Below are 5,692 nucleotides of genomic sequence, written 5' to 3'. Positions count from 1 at the left end.
AGGGGAACCAAAAGGTAGGAAAGTTGCATTAATTGGGGTCTCAAATGCATACCCATAGAAATGACTTGGACTGTTTCCATCTTTAAATCCAACAAGGCAATAGAGTAATAAAGAAAAGATGGCCAACTACCAAAGTAAGGGACTAAGATACTTAGAGACAATGAACCATTAGGAGAGTCAGGTAGAAGAACAATGAGTGGACCTGGACTTAAACTCCCCCAGGTAACCATTCTTTCTGTTATCTTGTCATTCTTCATCTTGGTAATGAATGATTTGGACTCAGTATCCCATGTGGTCCTTTGCCAGTCAAGATTCTTGCTCCTGGGCTCCTTGGAAGTTCTGTAATCCTTGGCTCTTGGAAATTGCAGGATTTCTGATTCTAGATTAATGTAAGATAAGCCTTCTCACTTTCTGAGCTGTTTAAAGTATAAAGCATTGCTTTGGGAGTTCAAAAAGTGAATAGATTCCCACTAATGACAAAAACTAGAATAAGTTAAGGACCAACCACATTGTTACTTTAATATTAAATGAATCAATAGAAACATTAACATTAATTTATTAAATACTCTTAATTGCTATTAAATTACTTACTATTAAATTAAACATTAGATTCAAATCATAGGACCCTAGAAACAAAGAGTTGGCCTTTAATCTCATCAGTCCTCCTCCACACCATCCTTAGGATATAAGTCATCTTTGAGCTCTTGAGATGGGGGCACCCCCTATTAGAAGACCATGATTTGGAAGCCTTTACAAACATTAAGAAGTCTATGCCTTTTTTTTCTTTTTTGGTTTTTTGCAAGGCAATGGGGATAAGTCATTTGCCCAAGATCACACAGTTGGGTCATTATTAAGAGTCTGAGGTCAGATTTGAACTCAGGTTCTCCTGACTCCAGGGCCAGTGCACTGCACCACCTAACTGCCCCAGGATTTGTCTTCCTAATGAACTCCCATTTGTCCTTGTTCTACCTCTGTTTTCTACATGGTGATACTCATTTGCTAATTTATAAAACAAAGGATTCAGGAACGGGAGTGATGGGTATATTTAGAAGGATGTTTTGACCTCTGCCTCCCTTCTCTTCCCTCCTTTCCCAAATATGTCATTAATCATACAGTTTTTGCTATTCACAATTTTAAACTCCTAGTACTCTTTCTTTGGGATCTCCTGCTTCAAATGATGTTGGTAGGATGTGTGAAATCAGTGCTTCTCTGGAGCAGCAAAACAATTACAATACTTTTTAATATGTGATCCATGAAGGCCTTTGACAATACCTCTGCAAATTTCCTGAAGACACCACAGAAGCTTCAAGTCACCTGCTCCTCAGATCAGAAGGTGATTGTGGCTTTGGGCAGACATGGAACAGCCACATCACTGGCTGGTCAGAAAGAGCAAGTGTCCTAGCCTTTGGTCTCATGGGACCCTGAGTTTGCATCCAGCTTGAGTCCCTGGGAAACACAGCTGGTGGACTGCAGTAGCCAGGATGCTTCAGGTGAGACTCACAGGGCAGTTCTGAAGAGGTGGGTGGGGGCTACTGTTCTTGTGGGGAGGAGAGAGAGAGAGAGAGAGAGAGAGAGAGAGAGAGAGAGAGAGAGAGAGAAATTGAGAGAATTTAAGTATTCACTTTCCAAAGACAGTATGATCATCATTGATCTCTCTAGAGAAGAGCAATTTTCTCTACACTAATTCCCACCAAAGGACTGAAGAGGAAGATGTTTCTATTGCTCCATTCTCTGAAAGATGAGAAAAAGCAAGGTCAGAAGTCACTCTCCTCTTCCAGGAAGAAGAAAGGAAAAGAACATTTTTGTCCTTTATCCATCAAGAAGGAGATAAAAAAGAACCCCAATTCTCAGAAACCTATTGCCTCATTCCTTCCATTCCCTCTCCTTAGAGCTCACACACTATCCTGGTCACCCATGGTCTTTCTTTTTGAGATCCAGATCCACTCATGTCTACCTCATGCAGAACTGCCCTCTCAACTGAGGACCAGATTGAACTTTCATAGTGCTGTTTCCCTCTTCAAAGCAGAGCTAGGCTTTGAACCAGGACCATCCTTCCCTTTTACCAAATAGAAGCCTCTTCCTTCAGCCAGTCCTATGACTCCTATTGGGTCAACAATCCTGCTACCTGTTGTTCTGACTGGATGTCAGTAGGTGAAGGATGAAGTAGGCATGCCTCACCATGATGACCCTCATTCCAAACAGCTAGCAGGCACTTGAAACAATTTGTAGCTGTAATAATGCCAAAGATGGCTGAGAGGCAGAAAGTGTCACCTCTGTTTCCTTTCATGGTGCTTTAAATTCTGCCATCATACTTCCACTTTCCTAGGTAATCCTCACATGTCTAATCAGAGTGTCATAATACTTTTGAATGTTTAAAAGCTGCATGCTGCTTTTAACGGCATGCTCATTTCCCTCCTCTCAAATATGTGCTCTGCCAGGTCCTCCTGAAAAAGGATCAGACCAGGGATTCCATCTGTGGTTAGTGTAGAGATATCCCAGTTGAGGGCATTCTTTCCAGCCAAGCTTCTGTCCTTTTGTGTGAATGACTTCAATTTTAGGACACATGTTCTCCTTTCTAAAATGGACTTGGACCATATTCTCCCAAGAGTCCTTCTTGACTTTAAATGCTAGCATTAAATCAATCTTCTCTTATGCATTTCCATGACCTATTAATTTAGCAATATGAACATATCCTGTTATTGCATAAATTGAAAATGTGCCACCCTTTAGTGGGCAATGTATATGAGATTATGGGGCAGAAAAAATCCATTGCCAGGAGGTCAACCCCTTGAAGAGGACTCTGCCCTAGGCCAGGCTACTTCCTCTGGTGATCTGTCTCCATGTCCCTCTGCAAAGCCTTTCTAAATCAATAAACCTGGGCATGGTTTGTAGTTGATCCACTGGGGTTCAAAAGCTTGTCTATTCCATTCGTGAGTAGTCATCAGGATAAATCCTTAGGGGTGACATATCTGTTCATTAATGCTCCCCACCACTCCCACCTCAGGTTGTGACTGAAAAACCACCAATGTAAATATATATATATATATATATATATATATATATATATATATATATATATATATATATATATATATAAGATTCCATGTTACTTAAAAAAAAGCAAATTCTTAAAAGGATGATTTCTTAACCAATGTACCCTTTAATGGAGACTAATTGTCTCTACCTGTGGAGATACCCCATGATTTTGTTCTGGGCCATCTTTTCTTCTCCCCATAGACTTTCTTTTTTTTAGGGTTTTTTTGCAAGGCAAATGGGGTTAAATGGTTTGCCCAAGGCCACACAGCTAGGTAATTATTAAGTGTCTGAGACCGGATTTGAACCCAGGTACTCCTGACTCCAAGGCTGGTGCTTTATCCACTGCACCACCTAGCCATCCCTCCCATAGACTTTCTTTTTTTTTTGACAGGTAAAGTCATTTTTATTTAATATACAAAAGCAAAATAAATTTTAAGGCTAGAAAATTCGAGCTCTTAAAATACCACTGTATTCAAATAAATTACTTAGATAAATGTAACTTTTATAAAAATATATAAAGCTCACCTCCATATACAGGTCTTGTTTCTGGACTGTTTAAATAATTTTATTATTTTTAAGAAAACATTTATCATTTGATATTATTTAAGTTTTGCAGATACTACTTTGTTAAGAATTAGGTTTCCCCCAGGACTCCCAATTTAAGCTTCAAATGGTTGTTTTTGAGTGTTTTATGCTGGTTGTATTCCTCTTCAGTGCAGAAAACATCAGAAAAGAATTTGACAATTTTACAATTTACACCATGACTTGTTATTTTTTTGCAAGGCAATGGGGTTAAGTGACCTGCCCAAGGCCACACAGCTAAGCAACTACTAAATGTCTGAGGCTGGATTAAGGCCGGTACTCTATCCACTGCACCACCCAGACACCCCTAGACTGTGTTTAAACTGTAACATCTAAGGTGTTATCTTTCTACCATTAAAAGTTAACATCCTTGGCTACTAATTTTTTGGGGTTTTGTGGTTTAGGAGCCTCCAAAATTTCTTCATAATCTGCACTCATCCCCTCAATCCAATGACCAACTGTGACCTTGTTATCTGAATTCTGATTTTCAGGACAATCTTTCTTAAAATGTTCCACAGAACCACAAAGTCTACAACCACCACCTTCAGCATAAAGTCCTTTAGGATTATCAGGACAGGATCTAGACAGATGTCCCATCTCTCCACAAATGAAACATTTTGCAAAAGGAAATTCTCCCATAGCTGGGTCTACTTTGGCTTTGCATTTAGTTATTTCATGTTATTTCATGTGGAACCACAGCGGTAACAGATTCCAGTGCCCGTATCTTGACTGTCAAGGACAGTAGGGCAATCTGCAACTCCATGGCCTGGTTTTCTGCGATTATAACAGACCTGTGCATTTTTCTTTATTTTTTGTCTTTTCAACCTCCTTCCTTCTCGGCGACTATCTTTTTTGAAAGCTGTTGTTATTTCTTCTCTTATTTCCAGGCTATCTCCCATCACATTCCTATTCTGTCTTAGATATTCCATGAATCCATTTACATCTTGATTGGTATAAGATTTTTTTTTTCTTGTTTTTTGATTGGGGTGGATCATTCTTAAGGGAGAGCCCATTGGAATGAAAGTGTTTATCCTTTTGTAGATTTTGGGTCCCTCTCTCCATAGAGCCCTTCTTCATGTCTTCCCATGATGTTGCTTTCAAAGCTTTCTTATTATGTGTTGTGTTGGTTTGTGCCCACCTGGTCATGGTTTCAACCAAAGTACCCTCCTGTGCACCAGCCAGGGGTGGGTGCAGCCCGGAGTCCCATAGACTTTCACCTGGAGATCTCATCAATTACATTCAGCAATCATTTCTATATAGAAGATTCCATATTGATATATGCAGTGCTAACCTCTTTCCTGGAGTTCAATTAGATGTTACCAACTGCCTTTTAGATATTTCCAACTGGATATATCATATCTCAAATTCAATATGTCTAAAACAAACTCATTATCTTCCCACCCAAGAACAAATTTTCCATCTTTCATATTATTGTAGAGAGTACCTATCATATAAGCAACCAGGGTCCCAAACCTAGATGTAACACCTAATCTCACTTACCCCACAAATCCAATCTTTTGTCAAATTTTGTGGTTCTTCCCTTCATGACTGATGGTCTATACATTGCTTTTTCTCTAATCACACTGCCATCACCCCAGTATAAACCTTTTTCATATCATATCTAGTATATCGCAGTATTCAATTGATTGACCTCCTTTCTTTGTTTCTTCCCACTCCAGTCCATCCTCCATTCAGCTGCTCCTAAAGCTTGAGTGTGATTTGGTTACTCTCCTACTCAATAAATTCCAGTGAGTCCTTATTACTTTCAGGATCAAATATAAAAACCTCTTCATTGACTCTTATATTCCTTCATGACCCAGTCCCTTTCAGACTTTTCAGTCATGAATTCTGTGGTCCAACATCATTGACTTCCTTCCTGCTCCTTCTGCCCAACACTCCATCTCCTCATTCTAATTTCATTTCCCTGATCCCATCCCTAGAATCCTCTCTCCACTCATCACATCCTGCTTTCCCAGGTTTCCTTTAAGTTTTTAAGTTCCTTTAAGCTCAAATACAATCCTCTCCAAGAAACCTTTGCTGGTGCCCCTAATATATATGCGTGTGTGTGTATGTA

The 5,692-nt window shown here is 39.5% G+C and overlaps 1 pseudogene; it reads right to left on the bottom strand.

The window, feature by feature from the left end:
* Nucleotides 1-3,972: 3,972 nt before the first annotated feature.
* Nucleotides 3,973-4,764, bottom strand: LOC141515984 (zinc finger CCHC domain-containing protein 9 pseudogene; annotated as a pseudogene).
* Between the last annotated feature and the right edge of the window lie 928 nt (nucleotides 4,765-5,692).

The sequence above is a fragment of the Macrotis lagotis genome, chromosome 3, assembly GCF_037893015.1.
Source record: "Macrotis lagotis isolate mMagLag1 chromosome 3, bilby.v1.9.chrom.fasta, whole genome shotgun sequence".
NCBI classification, from domain to species: domain Eukaryota; kingdom Metazoa; phylum Chordata; class Mammalia; order Peramelemorphia; family Peramelidae; genus Macrotis; species Macrotis lagotis.
Note: the sequence above shows the minus strand (reverse complement) of the source record. Positions and strands in the feature narration are given on the sequence as shown.